We start from the raw sequence: 21,964 nt of genomic DNA, 5'->3' as shown, positions 1-21,964 counted from the left end.
ACCAATCCTAACACTGCTGCGTTTATGCCGCTGTACACACGCTTGATTCTCTTTCGGAGACATATAAATCCATAGGTTTTAAGATTCTTACTAGTCAGGTATATTCTTAGGCGTTTAATATGGGGTGTTGAGTCCACTTCGTTGAGCAAGGAGTAGCTCTTGTCTATTACATATTTGGCTTATGGAATGGTATCTGTGCTAATTTCAATCTCTGGTTTTATGCAACACCCCAACTCACCTTTCCCTTAAGCAAGCATAAGTTGGTTTTCTACATTTGAGACCCTGTTCTGTTTTGTAATTCAGTTCCTGTGTAGCCAAGTTTACATTCCGTGTAGTAGTGATATCTTATGATGTTTCTTTTTCTGTGTGACTTATTTCACTTAGAATCATCGTACCGGAATCCACTCATTATGCTGCTATGGGCCTGATGACATAGATTTCACTGCTGAGTGATATTGCATTATACATAAGTACCACAACGTCTTTATCCATTTTTCGCTTTCTGTGATATTGAACTTGTACCGTAAACGAGGTTCTTGTAAACAGAGCCATCCCAAACTTTGGGGTGGCTGTGTCTTTTTGATTTTAATTTCCCTAAGCTATAGGACCGTAAGTGGAAGTGCCCTAGGCTCTGTTGCTTTGTTTTTTAGATGTTTCAGGAAACACCATACACTTCTCCAGAGTGGCTGTTGGCAATTTACATCCCGCCCATCAGCATAACAAGGCTCCCAGTTCTCCATGGCCTGTCCTGCCTTCTGGATTTTACACTTTTTTCAGATGGCCCTTTTGACTGGGGGGCAGTGAGACGTCATTGTAGTGCAGATTTCCTTTGCAAGCTTGCTTGGTTGGCCAAAAAGGGCGTATGCGTTTTTTCCTGAACATATTCAGGAAAAAACGCATAGGCACTTTTTGGCCAAGTGCATCACTGTGGACGTTCTGCCACTTTTCCTATACTTTACATGCAATTCCAGTCTACCTCCTGAAATCGGTTTCCTGCAATTCTGCCCCGCTTTCAAGTCCTCTTGGCAGCCTTACTTCAATATATTTTTGGGCAATAGCTGTCATTTATAACTCTGCAGGTTTGTGAATTACAGTGCCCCTGAGGTCCTGTCTTCAGCTTGCTTTCTTGTGAGCTAGTCGCAACACTGCAGGATTGCTTCAGGCCCTAGTGTGGTTCCGGCATGGCACGCTGAGCCTTTGGTTAATTCCTCTTCCTGGTGGGAAATGAGAGTTAAATTTGCCCGTCCAGACACCTCCAGCCAGTCTCTCATTGGTTCTCCCTATTCCTGTTCATTTTCCGCAGAAATTGCAACCTTGGCCAAACAGGAGGTTAAAGGCACTGATTCTCCAAGTGGGGAGAGTGTTAGTAAAGCGTCTGGAATGTTGCACCCGAGTACAAGGGGACAAAAACTGAGACACATTTGAACACGTTTCTCGATCACACGGTGGATCATACTCTGGGTTCCACATGCATGTTTTAGCTGAAGGAAGAATCCCTTAAACCTGGAGAGTTGAGACCCATGGAATAGGTACCATGCAATATGACTTCAAAGGGTCTGCATTTGCTCACCGATCCTCACCAATCCTATCACTGTTGCATTTATGATGCTGTACACACGCTTGGTTCTCTTTCGGAGACGTATAAATCCATAGGTTTTAAGATGCTTACTAGTCAGGTATATTCTTAGGCGTTTAATATGTGGTGTTGAGTCCACTTCGTTGAGCAAGGAGTAGCTCTTGTCTATTACATATTTGGCTTATGGAACGGTATCTGTGCTAATTTCAATCTCTTGTTTTATGCAGCACCCCAACTCACCTTTCCCCTTAAGCAAGCATAAGTTGGTTTTCTACATTTGAAACCCTGTTCTGTTTTGTAATTCAGTTCCTGTGTAGCCAAGTTTACATTCCGTGTAGTAGTGATATCTTAGGATGTTTCTTTTTCTGTGTGACTTATTTCACTTAGAATCATCGTACCTGAATCCACTCATTATGCTGCTATGGGCCTGTTGACTTAGATTTCATTGCTGAGTGATATTACATTGTACGTAAATATCACAACATCTTCATCCATTTTTCGCTGTCTGTGATATTGAACTTGTACCGTAAACGAGGTTCTTGTAAACAGAGCCATCCCAAACATTGGGGTGGCTGTGTCTTTTTGATTTTAATTTCCCTAAGCTATAGGACCATAAGTGGAAGTGCCCTAGGCTCTGTTGCTTTGTTTTTTAGATATTTCAGGAAACACCATACACTTCTCCAGAGTGGCTGTTGGCAATTTACATCCCGCCCATCAGCATAAAAAAGCTTCCAGTTCTCCATGGCCTGTCCTGCCTTTCTGGATTTTACACTTTTTTCAGATGGCCCTTTTGACCGGGGGGCAGTGAGACGTCATTGTAGTGCAGATTTCATTTGCAAGCTTGCTTGGTTGGCCAAAAAGTGCGTATGCGTTTTTCCTGAATGTATTCAGGTAAAAACGCATATGCCCTTTTTGGCCAAGTGCATCATTGTGGACGTTCTGCCTCTTTTCCTATGCTTTACATGCAATTCCAGTCTACCTCCTGAAATCGGTTTCCTGCAATTCTGCCACGCTTTCAAGTCCTCTTGGCAGCCTTACTGCAATATATTTTTGGACGATAGCTGTCATTTTTAACTCTGCAGGTTTTTGAATTACAGTGCCCCTGAGCTCCTTTCTTCAACTCGCTTTCTTGTGAGCTGGCCGCAACACCGCAAGATTGCTTCAGGCCCTAGTGTGGTTCCGGCATGGCACGCTGAGCCTTTGGTTAATTCCTCTTCCTGGTGGGAAATGAGAGTTAAATTTGCCCGTCCAGACACCTCCAGCTAGTCTGTCATTGATTCTCCCTATTCCTGTTCATTTACCGCAGTAATTGCAAACTGGGCCAAACAGGAGGTTAAAGGCACTGACTCTCCAAGTGGGGAGAGTGTTAGTAAAGCGTCTGGAATGTTGCACCCGAGTAACAGGGGATGAAAACTGAGACACATTTGAACACGTTTCCCGATCACACGGTGGATCATACTCTGGGTTCAACATGCATGTTTTAGCTGAAGGAAGAATCCCTTAAACCTGGAGAGTTGAGACCCATGGAATGGGTACCATGCAATATGATTTCAAAGGGTCTGCATTTGCTCACCGAACCTCACCAATCCTAACACTGCTGCGTTTATGCCGCTGTACACACGCTTGATTCTCTTTCGGAGACATATAAATCCATAGGTTTTAAGATTCTTACTAGTCAGGTATATTCTTAGGCGTTTAATATGGGGTGTTGAGTCCACTTCGTTGAGCAAGGAGTAGCTCTTGTCTATTACATATTTGGCTTATGGAATGGTATCTGTGCTAATTTCAATCTCTGGTTTTATGCAACACCCCAACTCACCTTTCCCTTAAGCAAGCATAAGTTGGTTTTCTACATTTGAGACCCTGTTCTGTTTTGTAATTCAGTTCCTGTGTAGCCAAGTTTACATTCCGTGTAGTAGTGATATCTTATGATGTTTCTTTTTCTGTGTGACTTATTTCACTTAGAATCATCGTACCGGAATCCACTCATTATGCTGCTATGGGCCTGATGACATAGATTTCACTGCTGAGTGATATTGCATTGTACATAAGTACCACAACGTCTTTATCCATTTTTCGCTTTCTGTGATATTGAACTTGTACCGTAAACGAGGTTCTTGTAAACAGAGCCATCCCAAACTTTGGGGTGGCTGTGTCTTTTTGATTTTAATTTCCCTAAGCTATAGGACCCTAAGTGGAAGTGCCCTAGGCTCTGTTGCTTTGTTTTTTAGATGTTTCAGGAAACACCATACACTTCTCCAGAGTGGCTGTTGGCAATTTACATCCCGCCCATCAGCATAACAAGGCTCCCAGTTCTCCATGGCCTGTCCTGCCTTCTGGATTTTACACTTTTTTCAGATGGCCCTTTTGACTGGGGGGCAGTGAGACGTCATTGTAGTGCAGATTTCCTTTGCAAGCTTGCTTGGTTGGCCAAAAAGAGCGTATGCGTTTTTTCCTGAACATATTCAGGAAAAAACGCATAGGCACTTTTTGGCCAAGTGCATCACTGTGGACGTTCTGCCACTTTTCTTATACTTTACATGCTATTCCAGTCTACCTCCTGAAATCGGTTTCCTGCAATTCTGCCCCGCTTTCAAGTCCTCTTGGCAGCCTTACTTCAATATATTTTTGGGCGATAGCTGTCATTTATAACTCTGCAGGTTTGTGAATTACAGTGCCCCTGAGGTCCTGTCTTCAGCTTGCTTTCTTGTGAGTTAGTCGCAACACCGCAGGATTTTTTCAGGCCCTAGTGTGGTTCCGGCATGGCACGCTGAGCCTTTGGTTAATTCCTCTTCCTGGTGGGAAATGAGAGTTAAATTTGCCCGTCCAGACACCTCCAGCCAGTCTCTCATTGGTTCTCCCTATTCCTGTTCATTTTCCGCAGAAATTGCAACCTTGGCCAAACAGGAGGTTAAAGGTACTGATTCTCCAAGTGGGGAGAGTGTTAGTAAAGCGTCTGGAATGTTGCACCCGAGTACAAGGGGACAAAAACTGACACACATTTGAACACGTTTCCCGATCACACGGTGGATCATACTCTGGGTTCCACATGCATGTTTTAGCTGAAGGAAGAATCCCTTAAACCTGGAGAGTTGAGACCCATGGAATAGGTACCATGCAATATGACTTCAAAGGGTCTGCATTTGCTCACCGATCCTCACCAATCCTATCACTGCTGCATTTATGATGCTGTACACACGCTTGGTTCTGTTTCGGAGACATATAAACCCATAGGTTTTAAGATGCTTACTAGTCAGGTATATTCTTAGGCGTTTAATATGTGGTGTTGAGTCCACTTCATTGAGCAAGGAGTAGCTCTTGTCTATTACATATTTGGCTTATGGAACGGTATCTGTGCTAATTTCAATCTCTGGTTTTATGCAGCACCCCAACTCACCTTTCCCCTTAAGCAAGGATAAGTTGGTTTTCTACATTTGAGACCCTGTTCTGTTTTGTAATTCAGTTCCTGTGTAGCCAAGTTTACATTCCGTGTAGTAGTGATATCTTATGATGTTTCTTTTTCTGTGTGACTTACTTCACTTATAATCATAGTACCTGAATCCACTCATTATGCTGCTACGTGTCTGATGACATAGATTTCATTGCTGAGTGATATTGCATTGTACGTAAGTACCACAACGTCTTTATCCATTTTTCGCTGTCTGTGATATTGAACTTGTACCATAAACGAGGTTCTTGTAAACAGAGACGTCCCAAACTTTGGGGTGGCTGTGTCTTTTTGATTTTAATTTCCCTAAGCTATAGGACCATAAGTGGAAATGCCCTAGGCTCTGTTGCTTTGTTTTGTAGATGTTTCAGGAAACACCATACACTTCTCCAGAGTGGCTCTTGGCAATTTACATCCCGCCCATCAGCATAACAAGGCTCACAGTTCTCCATGGCCTGTCCTGCCTTTCTGGATTTTACACTTTTTTCAGATGGCCCTTTTGACCGGGGGGCCGTGAGACTTCATTGTAGTGCAGATTTCCTTTGCAAGCTTGCTTGGTTGGCCAGAAAGTGCGTATGCGTTTTTTCCTGAATATATTCAGGAAAAAACGCATACACACTTTTTGGCCAAGTGCATCATTGTGGACGTTCTGCCTATTTTCCTATGCTTCACATGCAATTCCAGTCTACCTCCTGAAATCGGTTTCCTGCAATTCTGCCCTGCTTTCAAGTCCTCTTGGCAGCCTAAATTCAATATATTATTGGACGATAGCTGTCATTTATAACTCTGCAGGTTTGTGAATTACAGTGCCCCTGAGCTCCTTTCTTCAACTCGCTTTCTTGTGAGCTGGCCGCAACACCGCAGGATTGCTTCAGGCCCTAGTGTGGTTCCGGCATGGCACGCTGAGCCTTTGGTTAATTCCTCTTCCGGGTGGGAAATGAGAGATAAATTTGCCCGTCCAGCCACCTCCAGCTAGTCTCTCATTGGTTCTCCCTATTCCTGTTCATTTTCTGCAGAAATTGCAAACTGGGCCACACAGGTGGTTAAAGGCAGTGACTCTCCAAGTTGGGAGAGTGTTAGTAAAGCGTCTGGAAGGTTGCACCTGAGTACCAGGGGACTATAACTGAGACACATTTGAAGACCTTTCCCGATCACACGGTGGATCATACTCTGGGTTCCACATGCATGTTTTAGCTGAAGGAAGAATCCCTTAAACCTGGAGAGTGGAGATCCATGGAATGGGTACCATGCAATATGAATTCAAAGGGTCTGCATTTGCTCACCGAACCTCACCAATCCTATCACTGCTTCATTAATGCCACTGTACACATGCTTGATTGTCTTTCGGACACATATAAATACATAGGTTTTAAGATTCTTACTAGACAGGTATATTTTTAGGCGTTTAATATGGGGTGTTGAGTCCACTTCGTTGAGCAAGGAGTAGCTCTTGGCTATTACATATTTGGCTTATGGAACGGTATCTGTGCTAATTTCAATCTCTGGTTTTATGCAGCACCCCAACTCACCTTGCCCCTTAAGCAAGCATAAGTTGGTTTTCTACATTTTAGACCCTGTTCTGTTTTGTAATTCAGTTCCTGTGTAGCCAAGTTTACATTCCGTGTAGTAGTGATATCTTAAGATGTTTCTTTTTCTGTGTGACTTATTTCACTTAGAATCATCGTACCTGAATCCACTCATTATGCTGCTACGGGCCTGATGAAATAGATTTCATTGCTGAGTGATATTGCATTGTACGTAAGTACCACAACTTCTTTATCCATTTTTTACTTTCTGTGATATTGAACTTGTACCGTAAACGAGGTTCTTGTAAACAGAGCCGTCCCAAAATTTGGGGTGGCTGTGTCTTTTTGATTTTAATTTTCCTAAGCTATAGGACCATGAGTGGAAGTGCCCTAGGCTCTGTTGCTTTGTTTTTTAGATGTTTCAGGAAACACCATACACTTCTCCAGAGCAGCTGTTGGCAATTTACATCCCGCCCATCAGCATAACAAGGCTCCCAGTTCTCCATGGCCTGTCCTGTCTTTCTGGATTTTACACTGTTTTCAGATGGCCCTTTTGACCAGGGGGCAGTGAGACTTCATTGTAGTGCACATTTCCTTTGCAAGCTTGCTTGGTTGGCCAAAAAGCGCGTATGCGTTTTTTCCTGATTATATTCAGGAAAAAACGCATACGCCCTTTTTGGCCAAGTGCATCATTGTGGAAGTTCTGCGTCTTTTCCTATGCTTTACATGCAATTCCAGTCTACCTCCTGAAATCGGTTTCCTGCAATTCTACCCCGCTTTGAAGTCCTCTTGGCAGCCTTACTTCAATATATTTTTGGACGATAGCTGTCATTTATAACTCTGCAGGTTTGTGAATGACAGTGCCCCTGAGCTCCTTTCTTCAACTCGCTTTCTTGTGAGCTGGCCGCAACACCGCCGGATTGCTTCACTCCCTTGTGTGGTTCCGGCATGGCACGCTGAGCCTTTGGTTAATTCCTCTTCCTGGTGGGAAATGAGAGTTAAATTTGCCCGTCCAGACACCTCCAGCTAGTCTCTCATTCGTTCTCCCTATTCCTGTTCATTTTCCGCAGAAATTGCAAACAGGGCCAAACAGGAGGTTAAAGGCACTGACTCTCCAAGTGGGGAGAGTGTTAGTAAAGCGTCTGGAATGTTGCACCCGAGTACCAGGGGATGAAAACTGAGACACATTTGAACACGTTTCCCGATCACACGGTGGATCATACTCTGGGTTCCACATGCATGTTTTAGCTGAAGGAAGAATCCCTGAAACCTGGAGAGTTGAGACCCATGGAATGGGTACCATGCAATATGACTTCAAAGGGTCTGCATTTGCTCAATGAACCTCACCAATCCTAACACTGCTGCGTTTATGCCACTGTACACATGCTTGATTCTCTTTCGGAGACATATAAATCCATAGGTTGTAAGATTCTTACTAGTCAGGTATATTCTTAGGCGTTTAATATGGGGTGTTGAGTCCACTTCGTTGAGCAAGGAGTAGCTCTTGTCTATTACATATTTGGCTTATGGAATGGTATCTGTGCTAATTTCAATCTCTTGTTTTATGCAGCACCCCATCTCACCTTTCACTTTAAGCAAGAATAAGTTGGTTTTCTACATTTGAGACCCTGTTCTGTTTTGTAATTCAGTTCCTGGGTAGCCAAGTTTACATTCCGTGTAGTAGTGATATCTTAGGATGTTTCTTTTTCTGTGTGACTTATTTCACTTAGAATCATCGTACCTGAATCCACTCATTATGCTGCTATGCGCCTGTTGACTTAGATTTCATTGCTGAGTGATATTACATTGTACGTAAGTACCACAACATCTTCATCCATTTTTTGCTGTCTGTGATATTGAACTTGTACCGTAAACGAGGTTCTTGTAAACAGAGCCATCCCAAACATTGGGGTGGCTGTGTCTTTTTGATTTTAATTTCCCTAAGCTATAGGACCATAAGTGGAAGTGCCCTAGGCTCTGTTGCTTTGTTTTTTAGATATTTCAGGAAACACCATACACTTCTCCAGAGTGGCTGTTGGCAATTTACATCCCGCCCATCAGCATAAAAAAGCTTCCAGTTCTCCATGGCCTGTCCTGCCTTTCTGGATTTTACACTTTTTTCAGATTTCCCTTTTGACCGGGGGGCAGTGAGACGTCATTGTAGTGCAGATTTCATTTGCAAGCTTGCTTGGTTGGCCAAAAAGTGCGTATGCGTTTTTCCTGAATATATTCAGGAAAAACGCATATGCCCTTTTTGGCCAAGTGCATCATTGTGGACGTTCTGCCTCTTTTCCTATGCTTTACATGCAATTCCAGTCTACCTCCTGAAATCGGTTTCCTGCAATTCTGCCACGCTTTCAAGTCCTCTTGGCAGCCTTACTGCAATATATTTTTGGACGATAGCTGTCATTTTTAACTCTGCAGGTTTGTGAATTACAGTGCCCCTGAGGTCCTGTCTTCAGCTTGCTTTCTTGTGAGTTAGTCGCAACACCGCAGGATTGCTTCAGGCCCTAGTGTGGTTCCGGCATGGCACGCTGAGCCTTTGGTTAATTCCTCTTCCTGGTGGGAAATGAGAGGTAAATTTGCCCGTCCAGACACCTCCAGCCAGTCTCTCATTGGTTCTCCCTATTCCTGTTCATTTTCCGCAGAAATTGCAACCTTGGCCAAACAGGAGGTTAAAGGCACTGATTCTCCAAGTGGGGAGAGTGTTAGTAAAGCGTCTGGAATGTTGCACCCGAGTACAAGGGGACAAAAACTGAGACACATTTGAACACGTTTCCCGATCACACGGTGGATCATACTCTGGGTTCCACATGCATGTTTTAGCTGAAGGAAGAATCCCTTAAACCTGGAGAGTTGAGACCCATGGAATAGGTACCATGCAATATGACTTCAAAGGGTCTGCATTTGCTCACCGATCCTCACCAATCCTATCACTGCTGCATTTATGATGCTGTACACACGCTTGGTTCTCTTTCGGAGACATATAAACCCATAGGTTTTAAGATTCTTACTAGTCAGGTATATTCTTAGGCGTTTAATATGGGGTGTTGAGTCCACTTCGTTGAGCAAGGAGTAGCTCTTGTCTATTACATATTTGGCTTATGGAACGGTATCTGTGCTAATTTCAATCTCTGGTTTTATGCAGCACCCCGACTCACCTTTCCCCTTAAGCAAGGATAAGTTGGTTTTCTACATTTGAGACCCTGTTCTGTTTTGTAATTCAGTTCCTGTGTAGCCAAGTTTACATTCCGTGTAGTAGTGATATCTTATGATGTTTCTTTTTCTGTGTGACTTACTTCACTTAGAATCATAGTACCTGAATCCACTCATTATGCTGCTACGTGCCTGATGACATAGATTTCATTGCTGAGTGATATTGCATTGTACGTAAGTACCACAACGTCTTTATCCATTTTTCGCTGTCTGTGATATTGAACTTGTACCATAAACGAGGTTCTTGTAAACAGAGACGTCCCAAAATTTGGGGTGGCTGTGTCTTTTTGATTTTAATTTCCCTAAGCTATAGGACCATAAGTGGAAATGCCCTAGGCTCTGTTGCTTTGTTTTGTAGATGTTTCAGGAAACACCATACACTTCTCCAGAGTGGCTCTTGGCAATTTACATCCCGCCCATCAGCATAACAAGGCTCCCAGTTCTCCATTGCCTGTCCTGCCTTTCTGGATTTTACACTTTTTTCAGATGGCCCTTTTGACCGGGGGGCCGTGAGACTTCATTGTAGTGCAGATTTCCTTTGCAAGCTTGCTTGGTTGGCCAGAAAGTGCGTATGCGTTTTTTCCTGAATATATTCAGGAGAAAACGCATACACACTTTTTGGCCAAGTGCATCATTGTGGACGTTCTGCCTATTTTCCTATGCTTTACATGCAATTCCAGTCTACCTCCTGAAATCGGTTTCCTGCAATTCTGCCCTGCTTTCAAGTCCTCTTGGCAGCCTAACTTCAATATATTATTGGACGATAGCTGTCATTTATAACTCTGCAGGTTTGTGAATTACAGTGCCCCTGAGCTCCTTTCTTCAACTCGCTTTCTTGTGAGCTGGCCGCAACACCGCAGGATTGCTTCAGGCCCTAGTGTGGTTCCGGCATGGCACGCTGAGCCTTTGGTTAATTCCTCTTCCGGGTGGGAAATGAGAGATAAATTTGCCCGTCCAGCCACCTCCAGCTAGTCTCTCATTGGTTCTCCCTATTCCTGTTCATTTTCTGCAGAAATTGCAAACTGGGCCACACAGGTGGTTAAAGGCAGTGACTCTCCAAGTTGGGAGAGTGTTAGTAAAGCGTCTGGAAGGTTGCACCCGAGTACCAGGGGACGATAACTGAGATACATTTGAAGACGTTTCCCGATCACACGGTGGATCATACTCTGGGTTCCACATGCATGTTTTAGCTGAAGGAAGAATCCCTTAAACCTGGAGAGTTGAGATCCATGGAATGGGTACCATGCAATATGAATTCAAAGGGTCTGCATTTGCTCACCGAACCTCACCAATCCTATCACTGCTGCACTAATGCCACTGTACACATGCTTGATTGTCTTTCGGGCACATATAAATCCATAGGTTTTAAGATTCTTACTAGACAGGTATATTTTTGGGCGTTTAATATGGGGTGTTGAGTCCACTTCGTTGAGCAAGGAGTAGCTCTTGGCTATTACATATTTGGCTTATGGAACGGTATCTGTGCTAATTTCAATCTCTGGTTTTATGCAGCACCCCAACTCACCTTGCCACTTAAGCAAGCATAAGTTGGTTTTCTACATTTGAGACCCTGTTCTGTTTTGTAATTCAGTTCCTGTGTAGCCAAGTTTACATTCCGTGTAGTAGTGATATCTTAGGATGTTTATTTTTCTGTGTGACTTATTTCACTTAGAATCATCGTACCTGAATCCACTCATTATGCTGCTACGGGCCTGATGACATAGATTTCATTGCTGAGTGATATTGCATTGTACGGAAGTACCACAACTTCTTTATCCATTTTTCGCTTTCTGTGATATTGAACTTGTACCATAAACGAGGTTCTGGTAAACAGAGCCGTCCCAAAATTTGGGGTTGCTCTGTCTTTTTGATTTTAATTTCCCTAAGCTATAGGACCATAAGTGGAAGTGCCCTAGGCTCTGTTGCTTTGTTTCTTAGATGTTTCAGGAAACACCATACACTTCTCCAGAGTGGCTGTTGGCAATTTACATCCCGCCCATCAGCAAAACAAGGCTCCAGTTCTCCATGGCCTGTCCTGCCTTTCTGGATTTTACACTTTTTTCAAATGACCCTTTTGACGGGGGGCAGTGAGACTTCATTGTAGTGCAGATTTCCTTTGCAAGCTTGCTTGGTTGGCCAAAAAGGGCGTATGCGTTTTTTCCTGAATACATTCAGGAAAAAACGCATACGCCCTTTTTGGCCAAGTGCATCATTGTGGACGTTCTGCCTCTTTTCCTATGCTTTACATGCAATTCCAGTCTACCTCCTGAAATCGGTTTCCTGCAATTCTGCCCCGGTTTCACGTCCTCTTCGCAGCCTTACTTCAATATATTTTTGGACGATAGCTGTCATTTATAACTCTGCACGTTTGTGAATTACAGTGCCCCTGAGCTCCTTTCTTCAACTCGCTTTCTTGTGAGCTGGCCGCAACACCGCAGGATTGCTTCAGGCCCTAGTGTGTTTCCGGCACGGCAAGCTGAGCCTTTGGTTAATTCCTCTTCCTGGTGGGAAATGAGAGTTAAATTTTCCCGTCCAGAAACCTCCAGCTAGTCTCTCATTGGTTCTCCCTATTCCTGTTCATCTTCTGCACAAATTGCAAACTGGGCCAAACAGGAGGTTAAAGGCACTGACTCTCCAAGTGAGGAGAGTGTTAGTAAAGGGTCTGGAATGTTGCACCCGAGTACCAGGGGACGAAAACTGAGACACATTTGAACACGTTTTCCGATCACACGGTGGATCATAATCTGGGTTCCACATGCATGTTTTAGCTGAAGGAAGAATCCCTTAAACCTGGAGAGTTGAGACCCATGGAGTGGGTACCATGCAATATAACTCAAAGGGTCTGCATTTGCTCACCGAACCTCACCAATCCTATCACTGCTGCGTTTGTGCCGCTGTACACACGCTTGATTCTCTTTTGGAGACATATAAATCCATAGGTTTTAAGATTCTTACTACTCAGGCATATTCTTAGGCGTTTAATATGGGGTGTTGAGTCCACTTCGTTGAGCAAGGCGTAGCGCTTGTCTATTACATATTTGGCTTATGGAAAGGTATCTGTGCTCATTTCAATCTCTGGTTTTATGCAGCACCCCAACTCACCTTTCCCCTTAAGCAAGCATAAGTTGGTTTTCTACATTTGAGACCCTGTTCTGTTTTGTAATTCAGTTCCTGTGTAGCCAAGTTTACATTCCGTGTAGTAGTGATATCTTATGATGTTTATTTTTCTCTGTGACTTATTTCACTTAGAATCATCGTACCTGAATCCACTCATTATGCTTCTACGGGCCTGATGACATAGATTGCATTGCTGAGTGATATTGCATTTTACGTAAGTACCACAACTTCTTTATCCATTTTTCGCTATCTGCGATATTGAACTTGTACGGTAAACGAGGTTCTTGTAAACAGAGCCGTCCCAAACTTTGGGGCGGCTGTGTCTTTTTTATTTTAATTTCCCTAAGCTATAGGACCATAAGTGGAAGTGCCCTAGGCTCTGTTGCTTTGTTTTTTAGATGTTTCAGGAAACACCATACACTTCTCCAGAGTGGCTGTTGGCAATTTACATCCCGCCCATCAGCATAACACGGCTCCCAGTTCTCCATGGCCTGTCCTGCCTTTCTGGATTTTACAATTTTTTCAGATGGCCCTTTTGACTGGGGGGCAGTGAGACTTCATTGTAGTGCAGATTTCCTTTGCAAGCTTGCTTGGTTGGCCAAATAGGGCGTATGCGTTTTTTCCTGAATATATTCAGTAAATAACGCATACGCGCTTTTTGGCCAAGTGCATCATTGTGAACGTTCTGCCTCTTTTCCTATGCTTTACATGCAATTCCAGTCTACCTCCTGAAATCGGTTTCCTGCAATTCTGCCCCGCTTTCAAGTCCTCTTGGCAGCCTCACTTCAATATATTTTTGGACGATAGCTGTCATTTATAACTCTGCAGGTTTGTGAATTACAGTGCCCCTGAGCTCCTTCCTTCAACTCGCTTTCTTGTGAGCTGGCCGCAACACCGCAGGATTGCTTCAGTCCCTAGTGTGGTTCCGGCATGGCACGCTGAGCCTTTGGTTAATTCCTCTTCCTGGTGGGAAATGAGAGTTAAATTTGCCCGTCTAGACACCTCCAGCTAGTAGCTCATGGGTTCTCCCTATTCCTGTTCATTTTCCGCAGAAATTGCAAACTGGGCCAAAAGGAGGTTAAAGGCACTGACTCTCCAAGTGGGGAGAGTGTTATTAAAGCGTCTGGAATGTTGCACCCGAGTACCAGGGGACGAAAACTGAGACACATTTGAACATATTTCCCGATCACACGGTGGATCATACTCTGGGTTCGACGCATGGTTTAGCTGAAGGAAGAATACTTAAACCTGGAGAGTTGAGACCCATGGAATGGGTACCATGCAATATGACTTCAGAGGGTCTGCATTTGCTCACCGAACCTCACCAATCCTATCACTGCTTCATTTATGCTGCTGTACACACGCTTGATTTTCTTTCGGAGACATATAAATCCATAGGTTGTAAGATTCTTACTAGTCAGGTATATTCTTTGGCGTTTAATATGGGGTGTTGAGTCCACTTCGTTGAGCAAGGAGTAGCTCTTGTCTATTACATATTTTTGTTATGGAACGGTATCTGTGCTCATTTCAATCTCTGGTTTTATGCAGCACCCCAACTCACCTTTCCCCTTAAGCAAGCATAAGTTGGTTTTCTACATTTCAGACCCTGTTCTGTTTTGTAATTCAGTTCCTGTGTAGCCAAGTTTACGTTCCGTGTAGTAGTGATATCTTATGATGTTTCTTTTTCTGTGTGACTTATTTCACTTAGAATCATCGTACCTGAATCCACTCATTATGCTGCTACGGGCCTGATGACATAGATTTCATTGCTGAGTGATATTGCATTGTACGGAAGTACCACAACATCTTTATCCATTTTTCGCTTTCTGTGATATTGAACTTGTACCGTAAACGAGGTTCTGGTAAACAGAGCCGTCCCAAAATTTGGGGTTGCTCTGTCTTTTTGATTTTAATTTCCCTAAGCTATAGGACCATAAGTGGAAGTGCCCTAGGCTCTGTTGCTTTGTTTTTTGGATGTTTCAGGAAACACCATACACTTCTCCAGAGTGGCTGTTGGCAATTTACATCCCGCCCATCAGCATAACAATGCTCCCAATTCTCCATGGCCTGTCCTGCCTTTCTGGATTTTACAATTTTTTCAGAAGGCCCTTTTGACCCGGGGGCAGTGAGACGTCATTTTAGTGCAGATTTCCTTTGCAAGCTTGCTTGGTTGGCCAAAAAGGGCGTATGAGTTTTTTCCTGATTAGGAAAAAACGTATACGCTCTTTTTGGCCAAGTGCATCATTGTGGACGTTCTGCCTCTTTTCCTATGCTTTACATGCAATTCCAGTCTACCTCCTGAAATCGGTTTCCTGCAATTCTGCCCCGCTTTCAAGTCCTCTTGGCAGCCTTACTTCAATATATTTTTGGACGATAGCTGTCATTTATAACTCTGCAGGTTTGTGAATGACAGTGCCCCTGAGCTCCTTTCTTCAACTCGCTTTCTTGTGAGCTGGCCGCAACACCGCAGGATTGCTTCAGGCCCTAATGTGGTTCCGGCAAGGCACGCTGAGCCTTTGGTTAATTCCTCTTCCTGGTGGGAAATGAGAGTTAAATTTGCCCGTCTAGACACCTCCAGCTAGTCTCTCATGGGTTCTCCCTATTCCTGTTCATTTTCCGTAGAAATTGCAAACTGGGCCAAACAGGAGGTTAAAGGCACTGACTCTCCAAGTGGGGAGAGTGTTAGTAAAGCGTCTGGAATGTTGCACCCGAGTACCAGGGGACGAAAACTGAGACACATTTGAACACGTTTCCTGATCACATGGTATATCATACTCTGGTTTCCACATGCATGTTTTAGCTGAAGGAAGAATCCCTTAAACCTTGAGAGTTGAGACCCATGGAATGGGTACCATGCAATATGACTTCAAAGGGTCTGCATTTTCTCACCGATCCTCACCAATCCTATCAGTGCTGCGCTTATGCCACTGTACACATGCTTGATTCTCTTTCGGAGACATATAAATCCATAGGTTTTAAGATTCTTATTAGTCAGGTATACTCTTAGGTATTTAATATGGGGTGTTGTGTTCTCTTCGTTGAGCAAGGAGTAGCTCTTGTCTATTACATATTTGGCTTATGGAACGGTATCTGTGCTAATTTCAATCTCTGGTTTTATGCAGCACCCCAACTCACCTTTCCCCTTAAGCAAGCATAAGTTGGTTTTCTACATTTGAGGCCCTGTTCTGTTTTGTAATTCAGTTCCTGTGTAGCCAAGTTTACATTCCGTGTAGTAGTGATATCTTATGATGTTTCTTTTTCTCTGTGACTTATTTCACTTAGAATCATCGTACCTGAATCCACTCATTATGCTGCCATGGGCCTGATGACATAGATTTCATTGCTGAGTCATATTGCATTGTACGTAAGTATCACAACTTCTTTATCCATTTTTCGCCTTCTGTGATATTGAACTTGTACTGTAAACGAGGTTCTTGTAAACAGAGCCGTCCCAAACTTTAGGGTGGCTGTGTCTTTTTGATTTTAATTTCCCTAAGCTATAGGACCATAAGTGGAAGTGCCTTAGGCTCTGTTGCTTTGTTTTTTAGATGTTTCAGGAAACACCATACACTTCTCCAGAGTGGCTCTTTGCAATTTACATCCCGCCCAACAGCATAACAAGGCTCCCAGTTCTCCATGGCCTGTCCTGCCTTTCTGGATTTTACACTTTTTTCAGATGGCCCTTTTGACCGGGGGGCAGTGAGACTTCATTGTAGTGCAGATTTCCTTTGCAAGCTTGCTTGGTTGGCCAAAAAGGGCGTATGCGTTTTTTCCTGAATATATTCAGTAAATAACGCATACGCCCTTTTTGGCTAAGTGCATCATTGTGGACCTTCTGCCTCTTTTCCAATGCTTTACATGCAATTCCAGTCTACCTCCTGAAATCGGTTTCCTGCAATTCTGCCCCGGTTTCACGTCCTCTTCGCAGCCTTACTTCAATATATTTTTGGACGATAGCTGTCATTTATAACTCTGCAGGTTTGTGAATTACAGTGCCCCTGAGCTCCTTTCTTCAACTCGCTTTCTTGTGAGCTGGCCGCAACACCGCAGGATTGCTTCAGGCCCTAGTGTGTTTCCGGCACGGCAAGCTGAGCCTTTGGTTAATTCCTCTTCCTGGTGGGAAATGAGAGTTAAATTTTCCCGTCCAGAAACCTCCAGCTAGTCTCTCATTGGTTCTCCCTATTCCTGTTCATCTTCTGCACAAATTGCAAACTGGGCCAAACAGGAGGTTAAAGGCACTGACTCTCCAAGTGAGGAGAGTGTTAGTAAAGGGTCTGGAATGTTGCACCCGAGTACCAGGGGACGAAAACTGAGACACATTTGAACACGTTTTCCGATCACACGGTGGATCATAATCTGGGTTCCACATGCATGTTTTAGCTGAAGGAAGAATCCCTTAAACCTGGAGAGTTGAGACCCATGGAGTGGGTACCATGCAATATAACTCAAAGGGTCTGCATTTGCTCACCGAACCTCACCAATCCTATCACTGCTGCGTTTGTGCCGCTGTACACACGCTTGATTCTCTTTTGGAGACATATAAATCCATAGGTTTTAAGATTCTTACTACTCAGGCATATTCTTAGGCGTTTAATATGGGGTGTTGAGTCCACTTCGTTGAGCAAGGCGTAGCACTTGTCTATTACATATTTGGCTTATGGAAAGGTATCTGTGCTCATTTCAATCTCTGGTTTTATGCAGCACCCCAACTCACCTTTCCCCTTAAGCAAGCATAAGTTGGTTTTCTACATTTGAGACCCTGTTCTGTTTTGTAATTCAGTTCCTGTGTAGCCAAGTTTACATTCCGTGTAGTAGTGATATCTTATGATGTTTATTTTTCTCTGTGACTTATTTCACTTAGAATCATCGTACCTGAATCCACTCATTATGCTTCTACGGGCCTGATGACATAGATTGCATTGCTGAGTGATATTGCATTTTACGTAAGTACCACAACTTCTTTATCCATTTTTCGCTATCTGCGATATTGAACTTGTACGGTAAACGAGGTTCTTGTAAACAGAGCCGTCCCAAACTTTGGGGCGGCTGTGTCTTTTTTATTTTAATTTCCCTAAGCTATAGGACCATAAGTGGAAGTGCCCTAGGCTCTGTTGCTTTGTTTTTTAGATGTTTCAGGAAACACCATACACTTCTCCAGAGTGGCTGTTGGCAATTTACATCCCGCCCATCAGCATAACACGGCTCCCAGTTCTCCATGGCCTGTCCTGCCTTTCTGGATTTTACAATTTTTTCAGATGGCCCTTTTGACTGGGGGGCAGTGAGACTTCATTGTAGTGCAGATTTCCTTTGCAAGCTTGCTTGGTTGGCCAAATAGGGCGTATGCGTTTTTTCCTGAATATATTCAGTAAATAACGCATACGCGCTTTTTGGCCAAGTGCATCATTGTGAACGTTCTGCCTCTTTTCCTATGCTTTACATGCAATTCCAGTCTACCTCCTGAAATCGGTTTCCTGCAATTCTGCCCCGCTTTCAAGTCCTCTTGGCAGCCTCACTTCAATATATTTTTGGACGATAGCTGTCATTTATAACTCTGCAGGTTTGTGAATTACAGTGCCCCTGAGCTCCTTCCTTCAACTCGCTTTCTTGTGAGCTGGCCGCAACACCGCAGGATTGCTTCAGTCCCTAGTGTGGTTCTGGCATGGCACGCTGAGCCTTTGGTTAATTCCTCTTCCTGGTGGGAAATGAGAGTTAAATTTGCCCGTCTAGACACCTCCAGCTAGTAGCTCATGGGTTCTCCCTATTCCTGTTCATTTTCCGCAGAAATTGCAAACTGGGCCAAAAGGAGGTTAAAGGCACTGACTCTCCAAGTGGGGAGAGTGTTATTAAAGCGTCTGGAATGTTGCACCCGAGTACCAGGGGACGAAAACTGAGACACATTTGAACATATTTCCCGATCACACGGTGGATCATACTCTGGGTTCGACGCATGGTTTAGCTGAAGGAAGAATACTTAAACCTGGAGAGTTGAGACCCATGGAATGGGTACCATGCAATATGACTTCAGAGGGTCTGCATTTGCTCACCGAACCTCACCAATCCTATCACTGCTTCATTTATGCTGCTGTACACACGCTTGATTTTCTTTCGGAGACATATAAATCCATAGGTTGTAAGATTCTTACTAGTCAGGTATATTCTTTGGCGTTTAATATGGGGTGTTGAGTCCACTTCGTTGAGCAAGGAGTAGCTCTTGTCTATTACATATTTTTGTTATGGAACGGTATCTGTGCTCATTTCAATCTCTGGTTTTATGCAGCACCCCAACTCACCTTTCCCCTTAAGCAAGCATAAGTTGGTTTTCTACATTTCAGACCCTGTTCTGTTTTGTAATTCAGTTCCTGTGTAGCCAAGTTTACGTTCCGTGTAGTAGTGATATCTTATGATGTTTCTTTTTCTGTGTGACTTATTTCACTTAGAATCATCGTACCTGAATCCACTCATTATGCTGCTACGGGCCTGATGACATAGATTTCATTGCTGAGTGATATTGCATTGTACGGAAGTACCACAACATCTTTATCCATTTTTCGCTTTCTGTGATATTGAACTTGTACCGTAAACGAGGTTCTGGTAAACAGAGCCGTCCCAAAATTTGGGGTTGCTCTGTCTTTTTGATTTTAATTTCCCTAAGCTATAGGACCATAAGTGGAAGTGCCCTAGGCTCTGTTGCTTTGTTTTTTGGATGTTTCAGGAAACACCATACACTTCTCCAGAGTGGCTGTTGGCAATTTACATCCCGCCCATCAGCATAACAATGCTCCCAATTCTCCATGGCCTGTCCTGCCTTTCTGGATTTTACAATTTTTTCAGAAGGCCCTTTTGACCCGGGGGCAGTGAGACGTCATTTTAGTGCAGATTTCCTTTGCAAGCTTGCTTGGTTGGCCAAAAAGGGCGTATGAGTTTTTTCCTGATTAGGAAAAAACGTATACGCTCTTTTTGGCCAAGTGCATCATTGTGGACGTTCTGCCTCTTTTCCTATGCTTTACATGCAATTCCAGTCTACCTCCTGAAATCGGTTTCCTGCAATTCTGCCCCGCTTTCAAGTCCTCTTGGCAGCCTTACTTCAATATATTTTTGGACGATAGCTGTCATTTATAACTCTGCAGGTTTGTGAATGACAGTGCCCCTGAGCTCCTTTCTTCAACTCGCTTTCTTGTGAGCTGGCCGCAACACCGCAGGATTGCTTCAGGCCCTAATGTGGTTCCGGCAAGGCACGCTGAGCCTTTGGTTAATTCCTCTTCCTGGTGGGAAATGAGAGTTAAAGTTGCCCGTCTAGACACCTCCAGCTAGTCTCTCATGGGTTCTCCCTATTCCTGTTCATTTTCCGTAGAAATTGCAAACTGGGCCAAACAGGAGGTTAAAGGCACTGACTCTCCAAGTGGGGAGAGTGTTAGTAAAGCGTCTGGAATGTTGCACCCGAGTACCAGGGGACGAAAACTGAGACACATTTGAACACGTTTCCTGATCACATGGTATATCATACTCTGGTTTCCACATGCATGTTTTAGCTGAAGGAAGAATCCCTTAAACCTTGAGAGTTGAGACCCATGGAATGGGTACCATGCAATATGACTTCAAAGGGTCTGCATTTTCTCACCGATCCTCACCAATCCTATCAGTGCTGCGCTTATGCCACTGTACACATGCTTGATTCTCTTTCGGAGACATATAAATCCATAGGTTTTAAGATTCTTATTAGTCAGGTATACTCTTAGGTATTTAATATGGGGTGTTGTGTTCTCTTCGTTGAGCAAGGAGTAGCTCTTGTCTATTACATATTTGGCTTATGGAACGGTATCTGTGCTAATTTCAATCTCTGGTTTTATGCAGCACCCCAACTCACCTTTCCCCTTAAGCAAGCATAAGTTGGTTTTCTACATTTGAGGCCCTGTTCTGTTTTGTAATTCAGTTCCTGTGTAGCCAAGTTTACATTCCGTGTAGTAGTGATATCTTATGATGTTTCTTTTTCTCTGTGACTTATTTCACTTAGAATCATCGTACCTGAATCCACTCATTATGCTGCCATGGGCCTGATGACATAGATTTCATTGCTGAGTCATATTGCATTGTACGTAAGTATCACAACTTCTTTATCCATTTTTCGCCTTCTGTGATATTGAACTTGTACTGTAAACGAGGTTCTTGTAAACAGAGCCGTCCCAAACTTTAGGGTGGCTGTGTCTTTTTGATTTTAATTTCCCTAAGCTATAGGACCATAAGTGGAAGTGCCTTAGGCTCTGTTGCTTTGTTTTTTAGATGTTTCAGGAAACACCATACACTTCTCCAGAGTGGCTCTTTGCAATTTACATCCCGCCCAACAGCATAACAAGGCTCCCAGTTCTCCATGGCCTGTCCTGCCTTTCTGGATTTTACACTTTTTTCAGATGGCCCTTTTGACCGGGGGGCAGTGAGACTTCATTGTAGTGCAGATTTCCTTTGCAAGCTTGCTTGGTTGGCCAAAAAGGGCGTATGCGTTTTTTCCTGAATATATTCAGTAAATAACGCATACGCCCTTTTTGGCTAAGTGCATCATTGTGGACCTTCTGCCTCTTTTCCAATGCTTTACATGCAATTCCAGTCTACCTCCTGAAATCGGTTTCCTGCAATTCTGCCCCGCTTTCAAGTCCTCTTGGCAGCCTTACTTCAATATATTTTTGGACGATAGCTGTCATTTATAACTCTGCAGGTTTGTGAATTACAGTGTCCCTGAGCTCCTTTCTTCAACTCGCTTTCTTGTGAGCTGGCCGCAACACCGCAGGATTGCTTCAGGCCCTAGTGTGGTTCCGGCATGGCACGCTGAGCCTTTGGTTAATTCCTCTTCCTGGTGGGAAATGAGAGTTAAATTTTCCCGTCCAGACACCTCCAGCTACTCTCTCATGGGTTCTCCCTATTCCTGTTCATTTTCCGTAGAAATTGCAAACTGGGCCAAACAGGAGGTTAAAGGCACTGACTCTCCAAGTGGGGAGAGTGTTAGTAAAGCGTCTGGAATGTTGCACCCGAGTACCAGGGACGAAAACTGAGACACATTTGAACACGTTTCCCGATCACATGGTATATCAT

This window comes from Orcinus orca, chromosome 1 (assembly GCF_937001465.1).
Source record: "Orcinus orca chromosome 1, mOrcOrc1.1, whole genome shotgun sequence".
Classification (NCBI taxonomy): domain Eukaryota; kingdom Metazoa; phylum Chordata; class Mammalia; order Artiodactyla; family Delphinidae; genus Orcinus; species Orcinus orca.
Note: the sequence above shows the minus strand (reverse complement) of the source record.